Source organism: Ipomoea nil, unplaced genomic scaffold (genome assembly GCF_001879475.1).
Source record: "Ipomoea nil cultivar Tokyo-kokei standard unplaced genomic scaffold, Asagao_1.1 scaffold2616, whole genome shotgun sequence".
Taxonomy (NCBI): domain Eukaryota; kingdom Viridiplantae; phylum Streptophyta; class Magnoliopsida; order Solanales; family Convolvulaceae; genus Ipomoea; species Ipomoea nil.
Window position 1 is genome coordinate 40651 of NW_017619044.1, and position 22684 is coordinate 63334.

General features: G+C 39.0%; 2 long non-coding RNA genes and 1 pseudogene across 2 annotated transcripts; 1 reads left to right on the forward strand and 2 right to left on the reverse strand.

The window, feature by feature from the left end:
- Positions 1-1926: 1926 nt before the first annotated feature.
- On the reverse strand, positions 1927-20687 carry LOC109154302. Its single transcript, XR_002049674.1, has 3 exons — positions 20676-20687; positions 13741-13745; positions 1927-2166 (listed from the first exon to the last, which is right to left on the reverse strand). It is a non-coding gene; the product is annotated as an uncharacterized LOC109154302 (long non-coding RNA).
- On the reverse strand, positions 5144-5638 carry LOC109154303. The gene is made up of 3 exons (XR_002049675.1): positions 5515-5638; positions 5300-5430; positions 5144-5220 (listed from the first exon to the last, which is right to left on the reverse strand). It is a non-coding gene; the product is annotated as an uncharacterized LOC109154303 (long non-coding RNA).
- On the forward strand, positions 18308-20021 carry LOC109154300 (annotated as a pseudogene).
- Positions 20688-22684: the final 1997 nt, after the last annotated feature.

Sequence of the window (22684 nt, forward strand, 5' to 3'; positions counted from 1 at the left end):
TGTAATTCCCACGCCCTCATAGAGTTTGCTTGTGAAGAAGCACCACAAATTTTAGGACATTCTCATTATGAGGATATTAGTCTCAACCTCGACCTTATTTCATCTGAGCGGAAATTACAATTTTCGTGTCTGAATTATTATTATTATTATTATTTCCGTCGGTCTTGCTTTTAAGTTCTTTTCAAAACAATTTGCACAATAATTAAGGACAAGAATAACAATTACTAAAAAACTGAGAAACAATATCACATCTTAAATAAAAACTTAAAAGCAAAATAACAATATAAGTAATTAAGTATCCAGTAAATTAAGGATGAAAATGACAATTATCTTCATAATTACAAATAACTAACAAAAAATAATATTATGTGTTAGCTACTGGCTACATACTTTTTCTGATTTCCTTTTTGCTGCAGGTTATTCCCTAATCACAGGGCTAATTAGGAGCGAAATTGCAGAAATAATTTGGGAGGTGGTGGTCGGCATATCTCTTTCCTTCCAAAAACATGCGCCGATTGCTTCTTCAGGCTTGTCTGATTGCATTCCTTTTAGCTGCAAAACTGTGGGTTTAATAATGCTTAGTTCATCCTTCTTAAACCATGGAACATCTACCTTTAAATCTGAACACCAAATTACCCCCCACCGTTTCCCGTTAATCCCCCTAATCCATATTTTCTTTTCCTCTGTGATGAACGGGATGGGATAATCCACGGTAAAATTTGCAAATCAACAGTCTGGGTTCTTGCTGTTATTCATGAGAACCCAGATAAGGATGTTGATTTGATCTCCCTTATTGTAGAAAAGAGACAGCTTTGAATTCCATTCTCTTGGAATCACATACCTCCAATCTGAGAAGAGATTTTCTGGGATTTTAGCAGATTTAATGCTCTCGTCCTCTGCCGTCCGTCTCCATTGTGACGATATAGAAAATATTTTCCATGCTCAGAGCATATATCTCCGGCTTCTGGCCGGCATTGCTAATGCAGTGTATGGAGTTTGGTGGGGAATTCTTGAGAGGTCTCCACGCTGCATCAACGCCCACTGTTACTGCTCTAAATCGTCCAAACAAAACTGCTTCCGACTCCGAGAAACTTATCACCGTGCATTCTTTATTATTTTTGAGACGAAGAACATTCTGGCCACCACCCAAGTCAGGCGATTCATCGCCGACACGGAGATCCGGCAAAAGTATACGGTTTGCCTCGTCGCCGGATTCCTTATGCCAAGCCTTTCCGTGGGATCTTTACGACGCCCGTGCTCGTGCTCTAACACTAACCCTTTCTGTATATCAATACATGATGATGAGAATCCCGAACAAAACTGATTTATGTATTTCTTTTGATAGTACCAACACGGGCGGCGCGGCGGTGATGCTTTTGGACGAAGTCATCTTGTTGAATAAGTTGGCGCCACTTCTTGCAGAGGTACTTAAATCTCAATAATGATTCCACCGGGGGTAACCAACTCAGGATATCGGCGACCATATCTTCCGGCAGCGACAGTGATGCATCGGATACCCGCGGCATTGCTTTAGACATTGTAGCCATGACATGCAAAGGGAAGACGCACACAACAATTATAAATATTTAATTTATTGAAGCAGATCTGAGATTATATTGTTTATGTTTAGGAAAAGTATTCTTAGGAAATTAGGAAACTGGTTAACGAATAATAGAGTCAATAGCATTCAAACTACCTGTTCTAGAGTTTAGGATTTGAACTTTGGAAATTTCTATTGTGGAGGGGTAACCTCGGGGGCAATCATTATTAAATTTGGTCAAACTAACTCTTCTTTGCTCTTTTAATTTCTTTAACATTTTCCTATAATGTTTTAAATTTGGTCTTTCGTATTAAATGAAGTGTTTAAATATATAAATGTTATTCACTAATGTGAATATATACTCTTCCTCACTATTAGGGGCTTAAGTTGGATTAAAACACATAATTTAACAAAATGGAAGAAAAACATTCAAATCAGATTCTCTTATTCAACTGACAATAGTTTACCTCAACAGTATCCTTTCCAATCCACCAGCACAGGTAATAATCTTCTTTCTTATCATGAGAGTGATAGGTGTATAGAACTACATAGCAATCTCCGCTGTAGAATTTGCCAACATCATCTTTGGGAACTGGAGTTTTTGCACTGCCATTGATGCACCAAACCTGATATAAAGGCAGCATTTAGTATTACATAAATGGATGGTAGCTGTCACCGGTATGAAATTTAAAAGATAACACCACCTCTATTTAACTATCTTGCAATGATCAATCAGAGAGAGAATTCCGAATAAAACAACTAAGAAGATATTAAAACAGAAGGAACTTTGTTCCATTCTTCCTAATATTTAGCTCATGAAATAATAAATTTTAGGGAAAAGGGTCAAATAAGCCCTCCAACTATTGCTAAGAAGTCAATTAGGCCCTCCAACTATTTTAAGAAGCAATTACACCCCTAAACAATGTATTTTGATGCAAAGAAGTCCAAATACAGGTAAATGACCTGCTATCCCAGGTTATCGCAAATCCGGCGACACTCCGACGTATTTTCCGGCGAAAAAGTGACCGGCGAACGGTCGCCGGTCACTTTTTCGCCGGAAAATACGTCGGAGTGTCGCCGGATTTGCGATAACCTGGGATAGCAGGTCATTTACCTGTATTTGGACTTCTTTGCATCAAAATACATTGTTTAGGGGTGTAATTGCTTCTTAAAATAGTTGGAGGGCCTAATTGACTTCTTAGCAATAGTTGGAGGGCTTATTTGACCCTTTTCCCTAAATTTTATATGAAACAAATCAAACATCTGATTATATTTTTTAAAAACTTTTTGCCAGATGAAAAACAAGAATTCCAACACGTTAATTTTGAAAAACCACATAACATAGGCTGACTTTATGTTAGAACTCAGCAATCACTATTTTTAACCTTTAAAAAGGCTAACCATTGAATAGAGATGGCTAATGTGATTGAAATGTAAAATCATTTTAATAAAAAAAATAAAAATCAAAGATTTCCAATTTTATAGTGAAATATTTGGATTTGTGTTTAAGGCTTAAACCAACTTAGTTTACTACTAAAGTTTCTTCATTTTAGTAGTAATAATGATGACCAAAAGCATCACCAAAATCATTAAAAAAAAATAAATTTATATCTCTCTTAGGCAGAGCACTGAAAATTTCTCAATTTTAGCAAATCACTAAAAGGAGTGATATGGTAACATAATTTATGTAAATCAAGTTTCAAAGTGGCAAAAACAATGAAATTCAGAAGTACCTAAAAAGTTTGGGGGGAGCCTTCTCAGGCAGGGACGGAGCCAGGAATTATGTTGAGGGGGGCGAAATAGGGACAGATTCAGAAATTTTTTCCCAGTAAAGGCGAAACATTAAAATAAAAGAGATATTTAAAAAAAAATTACCTAATAAATATATGTGTAAATATTATTGGATATGGGCGAAAAATAAAACATATGAAAACTTTATAAAAATATTCATAATAAAATATGAAACATAATTAATTTGATAAAATAATTTGAATATATATGTATGTATGTGTGCGTATTAAATTTTAAAAAAGCTATTAAAACGTGATTGTGTTAAAACCATAGGGAAGGAGCCAAAAAAAATTGGTAAAATTATATTGACAACAAAAGGAATTGAACCCTTGACCTTTAATATAACTAAACACATACTCTACCAACTAATCTAACTCATCGCTTATTAACAATCAACAGTTTTTATATATTAATACTCAAACATGAACTATATATACATACACATATTATATATGGGGTGGGGGTGGGGGTGGGGTGACGGGGGCAGCTGACCCCCCTGCCCCCCCTTTGGCTCCGTCCATGTTCTCAGGAATAATATCATATTCACTTGCAACTTTCTTGCTAATTGGAGCAAACCCTCCAAAAAGCACCCAAAATTCACCAGAATTTGTTTCAGCTTGTAGATTTCCATCATCTGGTGAACACAATTACAGATTTCAGAAAGTAGCGGGTACATCTATAGTTTCTGAGGAATACAAAAGTTCAAGAAATATTATTAATATGCTCTGGACCAAAAGTATAAAAATTTTAAAATACCTCCTATGTTCTTGCCACAAGCTGCAGCCAAACCAGCACTCAGGGGATAAAGAGTATCATCTAAATCTGGATACTTGTAATGGTTAACTGCCAGAGAAATTATGCTACAACGCCTACAAGATTGCTGTTTCAATCTATACACAGCAACGCACAGGGTTCCATTGGTCATTATGTGGACAATTCTTTGCTAAACACTTACTCGACTTCATCGTATGGAACATTTAAAAAAAAAAATACAGTAAGAGAAAGACTAAGCTACATACCAGATTGAAAATTTCTGGTGCTACCCAGATTCCAATGAAAAAATCTGGGTATAGGAGGCCGCATATTGGATAGCTGAAAAATCTGGATATTTGATTGGCCTTATTCGTCTCCAGCAGTCTCTTTCAAAGAGTCCTACGCGTTGAGAAAGTATAATAGTTCAAAATAAGGCCGATATACAGATTAAGTAATTCACACATGGCAAACTACTGATCTAGGCTTAGCAAAAGATGATATGTGCATACACAAAAAGGCTTTAAACTTTTAAAGAATGCATCAACCTTAACGTATAGTCCCTAGAAATGAATCTATAGTAGCACTTGGTGATTAGAAATAAATTGGCAAAACCAGAACAGAATAATAGAGGAAATTTGTCAAGAACAGATAAGTACTTGAAACAAACACAAATTCAAGAACACTACTCTAAATTGACCTCATAAGATGTAAGAGAATGTGATAAATCAATAATAATATGTTTTCTAAACATTGCTTAGAGAAATTACTTGTCTGATTTACTTATAAAAAACAAATCATATAAAATAAACTACTTCATTCACTAAAACTTAAAGGTATTTAATCTTTAAACAATATCATAAAATCTTTGCAAAAATTAAGTAAGACAAACAGTATTACTTACACTAAGACACCTGAATGGATCATATTGAGACAACACTATAGTCAAACAGTGTTCTGCTTCACTTGCAACCATGATCAACATCTTGGAACCATAAGAATTATGTCTAAAAATAAAAAGAAAATAATATGAATAATAGCAATGCAGATGCTTACTTTAGAAGCACCATCCTTGGTAACATTAAGCAATTTTTCAATTATAATCTCAATGGAATCCTCCATATAATCCTCAATATTACCTAAAGAAATTTGTCATTAGAAATTGATATGATTGTGTGATGCTAAGCAGCCAAGATTGATTTTAATTAGCAATAATACCTTATTCCACATAGATTGATCATTAGCAACAGAAACTTCAACCAACTGTTGGAGTGCAACGTCCTTGTTTTCTGCCTCGGTCACCGGAGAAATCTAAAAACTCGAAGCCTCGTAGGTAGATCTAGGGTTTCCTATGTATAGATCCAGAGAGGTTAAATAATGAGTGATAGAGCTTGAGACTATGAGTATGAGTAGATGAGGTTAGAGGGGCTTACCGGAGACGGAGACAAGGCTGTGAGCGGTGGAAAACCGGAGACCGAGTGGTTGTCGCATATCTGTGAGCGGCAGTCTCCAGAGAATCGGAGATGATGGCTTAGTGAAGTCGTGACTCGTGAGGAGTGAGACTATGGGAGAGATAAGCTGATGTAATGGTTCCGAAGATTAATCAAGGAAGCAGGAGAACAGACGACGTCGTATGAGAGCAAGGAAGTTAAAGCAGTTACGGGAAATGCAAAACGCAGCGTTTGAAGGGGAAATTAAGTGGCAGTTATGGATTAGCCAACGACGCCGTTTAGCTTCTTAATTCCGTTAAGTTTGTTACATTGTAGAACTTAAATAAGCAGCAGTTATGTTGTGGAGGATTATTCAGTTTTCAGATAATGCAATTTCTACTTCTCAACTCTCAATTCTCTTCTTCTTCTTCTACCTCGCACCTCTTCTAACCCTAGTTTCGTTACATCTGGTATCAGAATCCACGATGGAAGCTCGAATGAATCAATTGGAATTGGTAGTTGCCGATCTGAGCAACCAAATGGGGGAGCATAGAAGGACAACAGCAGAGCTGGTGGATCGAATAGTAGTTCAGATGGAGAATCAGACCAATCAGATGGAGAATAGGATGAACGAATGGAAAAACGAGATCGTAGAAACTCTGCGACTCAACCGACCTCCACTACCAATTCTGGACGCTGCTCAGGGAGGATCCTCAGTGAATGGCGTACGAGCTGAGCCTCCAGTTAACTCTCAATAAGGCCAGACGACGCAACTCCATAGGCCGGGGAAAGCGCCGACAGTACAGAACTATGGTGAGGATTCTGACAGTGAGATGGCACCAGAGGAGCTGAGTACTAATGGATTCAGAAGGAACCGGCCAGCAGTTTCCCAAAGACCTGGAATGGACTCTCCTCTGTTAAGATACCGGTATGACTTCCCAACCTTTGATTACAGTCAACCTAGGCTTTGGATTAGCAGGTGTGAGCGGTTCCTATTAATGGCTCATATTCCTAGAGTGGAGGTTATGCATGTGTTGTATGTTAATCTAACTGGTAGAGTTGGCCTGTGGTTTGAGGGGTACCTAACGGGGTTGGATGGACCCTTCCAATGGTCCCAGTTTGCCGAAGCAATTTGTAGGAGGTTTGGGGAAGACTGTGGTGTAGTCATGGAGGAGTTTACTGTGTTTAGACAAAATGCAGGAGTGCTTGAATTTAATGATAAGTTTGAAGAATTCCAGAGTCTATTGATCCATAATCACCCTACACTCACTGACTTATACTTCCTTGAAGCTTACCTAGCCAGACTGAAACCAACCTTGAGAGGATTTGTGAAAACAATAAGCCTAAGAACCTAGCAGATGCAATGTGGATTGCTAGGCAGCTGGAGAGAGGACTTAAACCATACAACCCAACCCTAAACACCAAGCCCACCAGCCCCCAAACTACCCAAGACTCCTCAGCCTCTAACACCCTAAATAGCACTGCAAGGAATTCTGAAAATATGAGGGCAAGAGCACAATTAAGGGAACAAAACAAATGTTTTAAGTGTTTTGAACCATGGCAGCCTGGCCATAGGTGTAAGGGATCCACACTCCACAGTATTGAAGAGAATGAGTTCCATTATGCACCAGAAGAAATAAGTAAGAATGAGCAGGAGGATGGTGAATGCCAAGAACAAGCTGAAATCTCCCTATATGCCATAATGGGGGGTGAAGGGTTGAACACAATTAAACTACTGGGAAGTGTCTCCAAACAACCAGTGGTAATCTTAGTTGACAGTGGAAGCACCCACAGCTTTTTAGATCCTAAACTCTTAACTCAATTAAGGGTTGAACAAGAAAAAGCCCCCACACTGAGTGTTACAGTGGCTAATGGGGAACAAGTGAGGTGTGATGCCATGTGCAGGGGACTGAAATGGTAGATCCAAGGAGAAAAGTTTGAAAAGGATTTCAGGTTACTAAGGCTAGGGGGTTGTGACATGGTTCTTGGAATGGATTGGATAGATCAATTTGCTCCTATCCAACTCCATACTAGACCCTTGGGCATCTCATTCCACATGGATGGGAAAAAGGTCTTATTGAAGGGCCTGACCAACAAGACAGCTAGATTACAAGAGGTATCCAAGAAAGAATTGCAGAAATGGCAGAAGGGGGAATTCAAGGGTTCTTGATTCAATGTGAAGGCTGGGATAGCAAGGAATCCAAGGTACCCAGGAGCAGTTGTTTTAAAGTGAACATTCTGACAGAACATCAGGAACTGTCTGATATAATCCAAGAGTTCCAAGAAGTGTTTGAGGAACCTAAGGACCTACCCCCCAGAAGAATGTATGATCACTCCATTCCTCTAATTCCAGGGTCTCAACCAGTTAATATCAAGCCCTACAGATACAGTTTTGATCAGAAAAATGTTATAGAGGAGATGGTGAGAGAGATGCTGGAAACTGGAGTGATTGCTAAGAGTGTGTCCCCTTTTTCTTCACCTGTGTTGTTAGTACCTAAGAAGGACAACACATGGAGGTTTTGTATTGACTATAGGGCATTGAACAACATCACTGTCAAGAATAAATTCCCCATTCCAGTGGTGGATGATTTGTTTTCTGAATTAGCAGGCTCCAAGTATTTTTCTAAATTAGATCTGAGAGCAGGATACCACCAAGTGAGAATGAGGGAAGGGGAGGAGTATAAGACTGCATTTAAAACTCACCAAGGGCTGTATGAATTTAGAGTCATGCCCTTTGGACTCACCAATGCTCCAGCTACCTTCCAAGCCTTAATGAACCATGTTTTCAAGCACTTGCTGAGGAGATTTGTACTAGTTTTTTTTTATGACATTCTGATCTATAGCCATGAATTGGAGGCCCACTGGAAACACTTGAGGGAGGTTTTGGAACTTATGAGAAGACACAAGCTATATGCTAAAATTAGTAAATGTTCATTTGCTAAGAGGGAAGTGGAGTATTTGGGACATGTTATTTCTGGGGAGGGATTACACACTGACCCCTCCAAGTTGCAGGCAGTAGCTCAATGGCCTAAGCCCACATCAGTTAAAGGCCTGAGGGGATTCTTGGGGCTGACTGGCTACTATAGAAAATTTATTAAGGCCTATGAACCATTAACAGGCCCTTGACAAATATGTTGAAACAGAACTCTTTCCAGTGGAACAAGGAAGCTGAATTTGCCTTTGATACATTGAAGCAGGCACTATGTCAAGCTCCTGTCTTGGCATTACCAGATTTTAATAAAGAGTTTACAGTGGAAGCTGATGCATGTTATAAGGGAATGGGAGCTATGTTGATACAGGAAGGAAAACCTATAGCCTATTTCAGCAAAGCTTTTGGAGATAAACATTTAGGCTTATCCATCTATGAAAAGGAGTTTCTGTCTATTATCAATGCAGTAGAGAAGTGGAGGCCTTATCTACTTGGCAGGCACTTCTTTATCCAAACTGATCACCACAGCCTTAAATTTCTCCTAGATAAGAAAATAACAACTGCTACACAACAAAGAGGATTATCCAAACTTCTGGGGTCGCATTATACAATCCAGTATAAGAAGGGCAGTGAGAACTGTGTTGCTGATGCCCTTTCCAGGAGAGAAGCTGAACTCAACTCTACTCTTGTCATTAGACCCCAGTGGATGGAGGAGCTGGTTACCAGTTATGAAGGTGATGAGTGGGCTCAAGAGCAGTTGACAAGGAATTTAATCAGCCCTGGCAGTGATTCTAACATTACCATTACTGATGGATTCATCAGGTATAAACAGAAGACTTATGTGGGAAGTAATGGGGGACTGAGGAATAAATTGATTTTACAGATGCATGCCTCACCCCTAGGGGGACACTTTGGACAGCAAGGCACTTACCAGAGACTGAGGTCTTTATTTTATTGGAAGAAGATGAAATTGGCAGTCAAGACAGTAGTAGAAGAGTGTGATACTTGCCAGAGGTGTAAGGGAGAAAATGTTGCCCTCCCTGGCCTCCTACAGCCCCTAGCTATCCCAGACCAATCATGGAAGGGGATTTCTATGGATTTTGTTGAGGGGTTGCCTAAATCTCAAGGGAAGGAAGTAATTATTGTTGTGGTGGATAGATTGACAAAGTACAGCCATTTCATTGCTATCAATCACCCCTACTCAGCTAAGAGTGTAGCCCTAACATTCATGGAGAATGTCTATAAGTTACATGGGTTACCTGTTGATATTGTAACTGATAGGGACAAGGTGTTTCTCAGCAAACTCTGGCAATCTATTTTTAAGCAGCTGCAGGTCAACTTGAGTATGTCCACTGCTTATCACCCCCAATCAGATGGCCAAACTGAAAGGGTCAACAAGTGCTTAGAAACCTATCTCAGATGCATGGTATTTAGCAAACCAAAAACTTGGGCAAAGTGATTGTTCCTAGCTGAATACTGGTATAACACAAATTTCCACTCATCTCTGCAATGCACACCCTTCCAGGCATTATATGGATACAGTCCTCCTATGTTGGGCATAAATCAGGCTCAGGGAGTGAGATTAGAAGGATGGGTGACAGAAAGGGAGGCTATGTTAGCAATTCTTAAGGACAATTTGAGACTAGCTCAGCAAAGAATGAAGCATCAGGCTGACAGAAAGAGGTCTGAGAGAGTGTTACAAGTGGGGGATTGGGTATATCTAAAGATCCAACCCTATAGACAAGTCTCAGTAGCCGTAAGGACCAATGTGAAGCTGGCATCAAAGTACTATGGTCCATATAAGGTGATTGGGAAGGTGGGAACTGTGGCCTACAAACTAGCCTTACCTGCAAGTGCCCAAATCCATCCTGTCTTCCACGTTTCTCAATTGAAGAAGAAGGTGGGCAACCAAGCAGTACATCAGCTGGAACCACCCACTGTGGGACCAGAAGGAGAAGTACTCACACAGCCAATACCAGTGCTGGACAAAAGACAGGTGAAGAGAAATAATCAGGCAGTAACGCAAATTTTAGTACAGTGGGCGAATCTTCCAGCTGAAGCTGCCACCTAGGAGGATTTCTACCATGTTAAGAGTCAATTTCCTGATTTTGATCCTTGGGGTCAAGGATCATTAAGAGGAGGAAGTAATGTAATGGTTCCGGAGATTAATCAAGGAAGCAGGAGAACAGACGACGTCGTATGAGAGCAAGGAAGTTAAAGCAGTTACGGGAAATGCAAAACGCAGCGTTTGAAGGGGAAATTAAGTGGCAGTTATGGAGTTAGCCAACGACGCCGTTTAGCTTCTTAATTCCGTTAAGTTTGTTACATTGTAGAACTTAAATAAGCAGCAGTTATGTTGTGGAGGATTATTCAGTTTTCAGATAATGCAATTTCTACTTCTCAACTCTCAATTCTCTTCTTCTCTTCTTCTTCTTCTACCTCGCACCTCTTCTAACCCTAGTTTCGTTACAGCTGCGCAGATGACGGCATGAGGCTGAAATGCTGAATCCCTAACATTAAGCTCTTATTTATTTTTTATATATAAAAGTATTCCGCAAAAAAACAATTTAAACAATTTTAAATGACCGAAAGTTTTTTTTTTAAAAAAAAGACCGAAAAATATTTCCGACAACATATACTTTGTAGTCGGTATGTCCGACCACTCTTGAAGGATAGTTGGTAATTTCGATCCTTTTTTCTGTTAACTCAATGTCTTGACTGAAAAATGAAAAAATATCATTTTTTTCGACCATTTATATTGGTGGTCGGAAAAGTGGTCAAAAAAGTGAAAATTTTCGATAGTGGTCTCCGCTCAAATAGCATGTTTGGTTTGTCAGGAAATTTTTTCCAAGGAACAAATTTTTCTTAAATTTGAGAAAAATTGAATTTTCTTGTGTTTGGTTCATGACAAAATTTTTGCCGGAATTTTTTTTCTCAAATATGAGGAAAACAAATTCTTAGCTCAACATTGGTATCTTTTTTTCTATGGGCATTAAGAACAAATTATCACTTGATAGGACTTTTTCCCTCATAGAACTTACTTAATTACCCTAATAATTTTTATTATATTATTATAATAAAATATAAAATATATAATTATACTATTTTAATTTATGATATTGTAATTTATAAATCACTATTACTTTTATTATTATTATTACTAGTATTTGTCCCGTGCGATGTACGGAAAATATGTTATAAAAATATACCCTATATGAGGTTTATTCATATATAAAATTTTTGTTATTTAATAATTATCACCCGCGCGATGTACGGGGAAAAATATGTTATTATAAATATAAATATAAAAATAGAAAAATAAAAATATTTTAAATTGTTTAATATAATAATATTTTTGAGTTTCCATTGGTCAAGTATTTATTATGTTTATAGAATACAAAATTAAAATTAAAATTAAAATTAAAATTTTGTATGGTTAATATAATCTCTAATTATGTACATATTCAAATAAACGTATAGAGAGAATTTACGTAATTACATTGATTTATTCTTAATTGTATTTCATCTATATTATAATTTTCACAATACGAATAATAACTAAATATAATTACATTTAGAAAGCAAATTTCAAATTTTGTATGAGTAAATTTAAACTCTAATTGAACACATTTTTTATATGGTTATATAATATATTCTTTATGCACATTTCATTCCATAAACCCAAATGTCATTCTATAAGTCCAAGACCACTTTTTGTGGAGATAATTCAAATGTATTTTTTTTTTTTGAACCAAAACGCCAAACCAATATATTACGAAGACAACAAACCAGCAATACAAACGGGTGGGGTAACATCCCACGACCCTGAGACAGACGAAGAATCAGTCGCCCGAGCAAGTGTGTGAGCTACTAGAATTCGCTGTTCTCTTGACATGTTGGACCTTAACGTCCCCTATGTCCCTAGCAATCGACAAACATTGCTTTACAATCGTACCAACATAAGAAAAATCAACTCTACGGGAATTAAAAGCGTTACAAAAATTTAAACAATCAGACTCGAGAATTATTCGGTTATACTGAAGACCAGACAACCATGCTAGAGATGACTTGGCCGCCAAAGCTTCAGCCATAAAAGGGTCGTGGACGGCTGGAACGTGTTCGCTTCTAGCCGCAACAAAACTACCGGCATGGTCTCGCAAGACTGCTCCGAAGCCTGCCCCATTCTCGAAAGTAGCCGCATCGATGTTACACTTTAGATAACCTCGTGCCGGTGGAGTCCAGTGAACCGAGATAACCCGCCGAGGCCCCGGCACACTAACTGGATTGAAGGCTTCCGCCCAAGTTGATATCGATCTGTCGATCTGGACCCTCATCCACTCAACCGAAGGTGATACATCACGCCACACAATGTCGTTCCTAGTGCTCCAAATCGTCCAAATGGTGGCTGCCGCCTTAACAGCTTTGGCTGTACTCGGACCTGTCAGCAAATCCTCCAAGAACCACTGCATGTTATGCCCTTTCAGAATATCAACCTCAACTCATACTCTCTCGGCCCATGCACATTCACCGAAAATGTGTTCAGGTGTTTCCGCAATATGACCACAAAACGAACAGCCACTTCCAATCCAAACATGTTTCCTCTTCAAATTTTCACAAACCGGCAGCACATCACGAGCACACTGCCAAAGTAGATTCCGCACTTTAGGTGGTACCGGTAGAGCCCATAATTGCGTCCACGCATGAAAATTCGAAACAGCATCAGACTGCCCCGGATATTCGGTGAGTAGTCGGTACCCCTGTTTTACCGTGTAGCATCCTCGCACATCTCCAAGCCAACGCCATGTGTCCTTGAAATCCATACTGACTGGAGTTTTGAGAATTCTGAGTACATCGTGAGCCTGAAATAAATCGTGTATCACATCAGTATCCCACTCGCCAAACTCATTCAGCAACCCACTCACTCTAGCCTCCCGTAATTCATCAATACTCGGTGTGATGAGCCTTGGATTCGTAGAATCCGCAATCCAACCCCAACCCCAAATTTTAGTTCCCGTACCATCTCCTATCTTACGAGCTAAACCCTGTCGCAGCACCACTTGACCCGCCAAAATACTACGCCAAAAATAACTGGGGTTCCCCCCCCAATTTAGCCTCCATAAAGTCACAATTAGGAAAATACTTTGCTTTTAATAACCTGCTAACAAGAGAGTCAGGATTAATTAATAACCTCCACCCTTGTTTGGCAAGTACGGCCAAATTAAATTCATGCAACTTCTTGAATCCCATCCCACCTCTACATTTCGGCTCACTTAGCCGTTTCCAACTCAACCAATGTAAACCTCTACTGCCCGTACCACCCCCACCCCACCAATAGCGATTAAAAAGCTTTTTAATCGACTCACAAACCCGAATCGGCAATAAGAACGTGGACATAGTAAAAATAGGCAGCGATTGAGCAATACTCTTTAACAATACCTCTTTGCCTGCCCGAGATAGTAATTTGTGTTTCCACGCACCTATACGCTCCCGGATTTTCTCCTCAATGTACTTGAAAGTAGCCACCTTGTTTTTCCCCAAAACTGAAGGGAGGCCCAGATAGCGCCCCAGATCCTTCGATTCTGGTACCCCGAAGCATTCAAGTACGAACTCACGCATTGATGTAGCAGTATTAGTACTGAAAACAGCTTGAGACTTGTCAAAATTGATAAGTTGTCCTGAAGCCACACAATATCCATCCAAACATTCTTTGATTTTTAGAGCTTCCTGCTGATTGGCCCTAAAAAATAACAAGCTATCGTCAGCAAAAAAATAAATGAGTGACCGACGGGGCCCCCCGCGCCACTCTTATCCCATGGATATATCCACTCGCCTCCGCTTGTTGCAAGAGGATTGACAAAGCCTCTGCACACAGAATAAACAGATACGGGGATAAAGGATCCCCTTGCCTGATCCCCCGAGTAGGGCAGACAGTACCCACAGACTCCCCATTGACTTGAACTGAATAAGTAACGGTAGAAACACACAACAGCAACATGTCCACCCAGACTCGATTGAACCCCAAGGCTACCAACATCCCCTCAAGAAATCCCCACTCCATTCTATCATAGGCTTTAGCCATATCGAGCTTCAAAGCCACCCATCCCATAGACCCACTCACTTTCCTCCTCAGATAATGGCCCACCTCCCCGGCCACTATAACATTATCCGTTAGTAGTCTCTCAGGGACAAACGCGCTTTGAGACTGAGACACAATAGTGCTTAACACTTCCTTAAGTCTATTGGCCAACAACTTCGCTAACACTTTGTACACAACGTTACACAGTGCTATAGGACGCAAGTCAGACACTTTTTCTGGGACTTTCTTTTTGGGTAATAACACAATATTGGACTCATTTAAACTTCCCGGTAAACTGCGGTTCTCAACACAGTGAAGGACAAACATAGCCAAATCATGGCCTAACACAGGCCAGAAATGTTGGTAAAAAGCCGGCGACATTCCATCCGGACCCGGGGCTTTCTCCGGGGCCATAGAGAATAAAGCCTCTTTCACATCAGCTACCTCAAATGGTTGTGATAGTGAGGCGTTCATCTCATCCGTGACACGTTGCCGGACTCGATGCAGAGGACTCAAATCACAGTTTCCAGAACAGAAAATCATATTAAAATACCTTAAAATTTCAGCGTGCATTGCCTCTCCCTCCTTCCACTTGCCGCACTGGTCTTTCACCCGATGAAGTGCATTGCTTCTTCTACGAGTCGAGGCTGATTTGTGAAAATACTTTGTATTAAAGTCTCCATGTTTCAACCATGGTTGTTTCGATCGTTGCATCCAGAATATCTCTTCTTGCCTCAACAAACTGTCCAACTCCAAATCAGCCGCCATGAACTCCTCTACTGCTCTTGCCTCTCTGTTTTCCTTGAGCTCACTTAACCGATTACGCAGGTTCCTAATTCGATTCCCAAATTGCCGAAAATGCTCCCCTCCCCAACCCTTTAAGCGTTGACCACACACGCCAATCCTTTGCTGAAAACCCATACCCGCGGTCTGATTCCAGGCCATCTCAACCACTTTTGCGCAACCCTCCTCAAGTAACCAAGCGGACTCGAACTTAAAAGACCGTCTAGCTGCCCGTATCGGTTGTGCCTCCAAGTCGAGAAAAATGGCACTGTGATCCGATGATCGCATATGAACATGCCGAACCACCGCTTCTTCATGTAATTCCATCCAACTCACCGTCGCCACAGCTCTGTCTAGTCTTTCTTCGATCCACTCCTCCGTACCCCGACCTTTCTCCCACGTATAGCGTCCCCCCACCATCCCCAAGTCGTTGAGTTGGCAATCACTCAGAGTATCATTGAATCCTTCAATAAGCGCATCCGGATGGGGATGCACACCCCGTTTCTCAGCTACGCAGGTAATATCATCAAAGTCTCCCACAACTATCCAAGGCAGCGGTGAGCTGTCCTTTAGATGTCGTAAGAGATCCCATGTGTCTTGTCTCCTCGTTCTATCCGGATTGCCATAGAAACCGGTTAGTCTCCACCTCGATTTTCCAGGAAAACTGACTTTAACATCAATGTAATTAATTGAATAGCTCATCAACGACACTGCTTCCTTATCCCTCCACAGTAGAGCCAGGCCGCCCCCCATACCCTCTCTGTCCAGACAAAAAGCCCCTTCAAAACCCAACTTTATTCTCACCTCTTCAATTTTTTTCGCCTTTGCTTTCGTCTCCAACAAGAAGACGAAAAAGGGTCGCCCCTTGGACACAACGCCCAAGAGTTCACGAACTGTCCGGGTGCCACCCAAACCCCGGCAGTTCCAGCTGATTAGACTCATTTGGCCGGGCGAGCCTGGCTGTCCAGACCCGCCTCTGTCAGATTCTTCGAAGTCTCTGTCATCATCACGTCTTCCCCACGCACATCACTTGTCGTCTCATCCTCCTCCCGATGTCTCTTTAATTCACCTTGCAGTCCTACGTTCTCCTCCATTGCCACCAATTCAAGCGGCGATGGTCCCGGTGGGATGTGCGGTTCTGGTTGCTGTGGTAAAGCAGGTAATAACCACTTTGCACCTAGTGGTTTTGGTTGACGACGTTGTCCTGCCCGCATCCAGCTGCCGAATGGGAACGCATCAGGTTGAATGCCCTCCTCATACACCTTTGGACAGAACTTGTCCGTGTGACCCAGCAATCCACAACAGAAGCAGAAGATGCTGAGACGTTCGTAACGGAACGTAATCCACTGTGTAGTACCATCTTTGCGGAGAAGTTTCATCCGCCTCTTCAACGGCGAGGCAATCATCAGCTTGACTCTGATTCTGTGAAAACTTTTCCACGTTCCCCCGAAATTTCCTGGATCGATGGCGACAAAACTCCCCACATAATTACCGATTTTGGCGATAAAATCAGATGTGGCATACACCGCCGGCAGACCGTGGATTTGGACCCAGAATGTGATGGAGTCTAGCTGGACATCTTCCGGCCTCATCTCCGGTGGCACCTTCTCACACACTGCACGAGGATGTGATTTTCGAAAGACCAGGGTCCATCATCGAGCACCCTCTGTCGATCTTTCGGATGAGGGAATTGAAAGAGGAATAGGTCCTCCGTTAAAGCCACCGCACACATACCCTTCACCGGTCTCCAGACCGATGCCATGACTTGCTGCATATGGTCGAATTTGATTGTGCGATCGGTGAGAAAACGCCCTATCAGATTGTACTGCGACGCCTCAACAATATGGATTGTTGAATCTGGGGCCTCCAGCCCATTGATTTCTTCTTCAGCGATTGTTAATTCGGCGCAACGTTCCTCAATTTGACGAACATCCATGGTGAGGCAGATTAACAGATAAGCTATGAAAACAGTATTTTGAGAGATCCTCATTTGCAAGACTGAATCGGCAATAAATAAATAAACCAGAAACCCTAGACACTAGGGAGATAGACTCTTAGACACGATCACAAGAGAAGGCCACGATCGGAGGTCGTGATCGGAATCACGATCGGCGGGCACGAACGGGGATCACGAGCTTTGCGGAGAGAATAGAAAAATGCTTAGAGCCACCTTAAATTAATTAATTCAAATGTATTTTTTTCCTTTTAAAAGTCCTAAGTTTAGAAATCCATAAAAACATTAAAAACCCATACGATATATACATTTATATATATTTAAATTTTTATTTATGGCTCAAATGATTTTTTTTTTTATTCTGAAGTCCAATAATAGACCTACGGCCCGCAGCATTTGCTTTCTTCATCCTTTCTCGCTTCTGCCATTTCTTTGAAGCATTTGAGAGGGACAAAAATTATATGTAGAGGCTTACATTAATTGCACTGTTTTAGATATCGAATAGGCTTTCATTGAAAATTTAATTAATATTGTAATCCCAAGAAGCACCATAAATAACAAAAGCATATCAAATAAACTTTCATTGTAAAGCCAGAGATTTAATTGATATTGCATCGTTTCATATTTTCTATTAATCGGGAATCGGAATCCTTAATCCTAATATCATAACATTTAATAACTCCATTAATTCAATAAATGTAATCATTTGTTATGAGCGAGAAAAAAATAGCTATTTTATTTTTCAAATGTTGTGTTTTTTTTTTATATAGTAAATGATGTTGTGGCTATTTTATTTGTATTTATATTTATAGCTAGTAATAATAATAATGTTGGTAATTAATTGTAACATTAATCTTAACTATATGGTTTGAGAAGTAACATTAATTGTAACATTAATTACTTCCCAAACCATATAGCTTTATTATAGTTTAGATTATTATTATTATTATTATTATTATTATTATTATGTAGGGCCATATTGGTTTTTATACTTATTATTTCTAACAATTCCAGACCTTCCCGGTAATTTCTTTTCCACAAACCAAATAATGGAATCAATTGTCCTGTAATTGTTTTTACATAGAATTTTAATTCCATCAATTATTTATGCGAACCAAACAGGCCGTAAATGATAAGAAGAATACACATATTCTCAAAATCCAGTACCCCAATTCTTGGGAGAACCCTTTCCCATGGCCTCCTCCATTTCTCATCGTCTGCTACATTGTTGGAATTACGGGACTGCATATCATTGCTCCAAGCATGTGCGATCAAGAAGAATCTCAAAGTCGGCAAACGACTATATGCCCACATGCTTGTGACTGGCCTTGTGAATTCCTCCCCACTATGCAATACCAGCCTCATCAATATGTACTCCAAATGCAATCCCAACTTCATGTCTGATGCTTTCTTTGTGTTCTCCACTTCACCGTCTCAGGCTCGCAATGTCTTCATGTACAACGCCCTTATAGCTGGATTCATCGCTCATGATTTACCCAAGCCAGTTCTTGAAATTTACTCTGAAATGACAATGTTGGGCATGGTGCCTGATAAATTCACTTTCCTTTGCATGATTAAGGCGGCTTCTTCTTGCAATCGTCTTGTATGTATGAAAAAGATCCACGGGTTAGTGTTCAAGCTCGGGTTAGAATTTGATTTGTTTATAGGCAGTGCATTGGTGCACTGGTACTTGACCTTTGGCTTGACAGAGGAAGCAGAGGGGGTGTTCGATGAATTACCTATGAGAGATGATGTTGTGCTTTGGAATGCTATGATTAATGGGTATGCTCAGTCTGGGCAGTTTGACAGGGCTCTGCATGTTTTTAAGTGGATGATGGATGATGGGATTACACCAAATAGATTTAGTGTTACTGGTATGTTGTCGGCTCTTTCAAATTCTGAGGCAGTTTATAAAGGAAGGGAGGTGCATGGATTCGTGATAAGGAGAGGGTACGATGAAGGCATTGCTGTTTTGAATGCATTAATTGATATGAATGGAAAATGTAAGCGTGCAAGTGATGCTCTGCAGGTTTTTGAGATGATGGATGAGAAGGACATATTTTCATGGAACTCAATAATATGTGTTTGCGAACAATGTGGTGATGATGAGGGAACCATGAGGCGCTTTTAAGAGGATGCTATGTGCTCAAATGCAACCAGATTTAGTCACTGTAACTACGGTCCTCCCTGCTTGTTCTCATTTGGCATCATTGAGGCATGGCAAGGAGATTCATGGGTATATGATTGTTAATAGGCTAAAGAAAGATGGCGATGCTGCAGAACACAGCAACTCTTACATTGACAATGCTATAATGGACATGTGTGCAAAATGTGGGAGCATGAATGATGCTCAGCTGATCTTTGACACGATGAGCTATAAAGATAGAGCGTCATGGAACATTATGATTAAGGTGTTTGAGCTTGATCCGGAGCATTGCGGAAGTTATGTTATGATATCAAATATTTAGGGAGCAAATGACCGCTATGAAGAGGTCCTTGAAGTAAGAGATACAATGAGGCTACAAGAAGTGAGGAAGGTCCCTGGTTGTAGCTGGATTGAACTCGAAAATGGCGTGCATTCGTTTGTTACTTGTGACAAGACTCATCCTCAAGGGGACCTTATCTATGCTGGATTAAATTCATTAACTGCTCGATTTCGTGAAAATGGGTACAGGACAGATGCCTTGGACTGCAATATATAAAATTCTGTTCTTGACTTCTTGTTCAACTTTGGCCAAAATCTTGAGTGCAAAGGGAAAATCGCGTTCACGCCCTAACCAATAAATAAAATCTTTAATTAATTGAGTAAAATAGTTTGGGCGGAAAATTTGTAAAATGAGAATTTTGTTTTTAATTATATAATAATAATAATAATAATAATAATAATATATTATTGAATTCAGATTGCATACGTTACTATTGGTTCTTAATTATGGTACATTTTTATTAATTAATTTGCCATAATACCACTTATATTATATTATGGTATACGTGAATAAACCCCCTCAGATTGCCTTCAGATTGCATACATTGCAATTTGTTCTTAATTATGGTATTGCATAATTATGAATTTATGATACATTTTAATTAATTTTCATTAAAAATTTACTTATTACCAAAAAAGATTTATTATTTATTTAACCAATAAATAAAATCTTTAATTAATTGAGTAAAATATTTTGGACGGGAAATGGTAGATGGAGGATTTTACTTTTAATTATATATATAGATATATAGATATAGATATAAATATATAGATATAGATTGGTGTTATTAATTTGAATACAATAACTTGATGTCTAAAATGGATTTGAACCCAATTAGATCAGTTATAGAGATTTTCTAGATCTTCTAGACTTCTATCTTCATATTTTATTAGGGAGAATGACACTTTTTCCACCTGAGTTATATATTTATAGCACTTTTCCCCCCTTAATTATTCAAGTGGCTGTTTTTCCCCCTGAAATGTTAAATGGACATTCCCTTAAAATAAATATTTCATTTATTTTTCATCTCCAACATATTATGATCATAATTTGGTTCAAACCAAACAAACACTATAGCAACCAAACCGAAATATTTCAATTACAATTTAGAATCGAAACTCGATATTTAGAGTTTATCAAAATCGCGAATTGGAACGGACGGTTCATGTTCCGAATTGAAAAAAAATAAAATACATTTATTGTTGAAGTTAGACTATTTTAAAATAAAAAATAAAATTTTAAAATAAAAAATAAAATTTTAAAATAAAAAATAAAATTTTAAAATAAAGACGGTTCAAAATCGCGAACCGGATCCGGAACCGACGATTTACAGTTTAGGATCCAATTTTTTTTATTCATAATTTTAATAAATTGAAATCCAAATATTAATTGGGTTCTAGATCTGAATCATAACCGGAAACTAACTTTTAATTCGATTGCTATAGTGTCTGGTTCAGTTCGAACCGAACCGTGGTGATCCCTACGTATACGCAATAATTTGTTGAAGAAGTAAAATAAATAAAATGTTTACTTTAAGAGTAGAAATGTCAATTTAATATATTAGGGGGAAAAACCACCACTTTTAGAATAATTGAGCGAGCTAGTGTGCTTACCTAAATAATTGAGGGGGGAAAAGTGCTATAAGTATATAACCCAGGGGAAAAAGTGTCATTTTCCCTATTTTATTATGTTTCTTACTTTTATAAATAAAAATTTCTATCATCATAGCAAAATTTAAATATTAAAATAATCTCTCTCTCCCCTATGTTTTTGTCTCTATATTATTTTCTTTGTCTTTACAATTTACTCTATTATATTTAGATTATATCTCAAAATAAAAATAATGAAGGTCTAAATTAAATTATTAGACAGAACCTCTATTTTTAATGAAATAGTCCTCCATATATACCTATTGAGGAATCCAAATCACATTAGATGGTAATGAAGACGGTGGTCGCAATTATGAATCGGGGAAGTTATGAAGAAGAGTCAGTCATTACGCTTATCAAAGATTGCTATTTTTAATGAAATAGTCCTCCATATATACCTATTGAGGAATCCAAATCACATTAGATGGTAATGAAGACGGTGGTCGCAATTATGAATCGGGGAAGTTATGAAGAAGAGTCAGTCATTACGCTTATCAAAGATTGCTTTGATCTCGTCAGAAAGTTTAATATGATCAGGATTTCTCATATCGAAAGGGAGGGGAATCAGTGTGCGGATTGGTTGGCCAACCTTGGTCAAAACGTGGCCTGGGGGGACGCTCGTTCTAGATTTCCCCCGGTGGAGCTCAACGCCTTACTCGAAGCTGACGCCCGTGGTAGGCTAGTTTCAAGGTTTCGTTAATGCCTTCCTTTGAGGGCTTCAAATGTACCCAAAAAAAAAAAAAAAAAAAAAAAAAGATGGTAATGAAGATGAGAGAGAGGGAACAAATAGCCAAATGGGCAGTAACGAGAGAGAGAGACAACGCACCAAACCATGTGAGTTAGGAAGTTTGTTAGGGTAAAAGTTAGGAAGTTTGTTAGAAGTGCCTAAAAATTAGGAAATTTGTTAGAGGTGCCTAAGATATTTTTTTTTTTCTTTTTTTGGATATAGAGTGCCAATATATATAAGGCTAAACTTTTCATATTATTTTACTTGTACTATCCTTTATAAAATTTAGTTTCAAACATTCAATATTCTGATAGATAATTTTAATGGTTGTTTTTGTTTTTATTTTTTGTTTTCAAAAAACTCAAACAAGGTATATAAAATCAAATGCTTCTTCTCTCCCTCAGCTCCGTCACCATTTGTTGGTCCAAGAAAACACCCTCCCCCTCCCCCTCATGGGCAACTTTTACCCTATCTTTATATTGGCCCCCCGGCTTGTGTCATGTGTCTCATAATTACATAAAACAAAGGGTTAAAGAGTCACCCAGTATTCATGGGTTATGGCGCAGGTA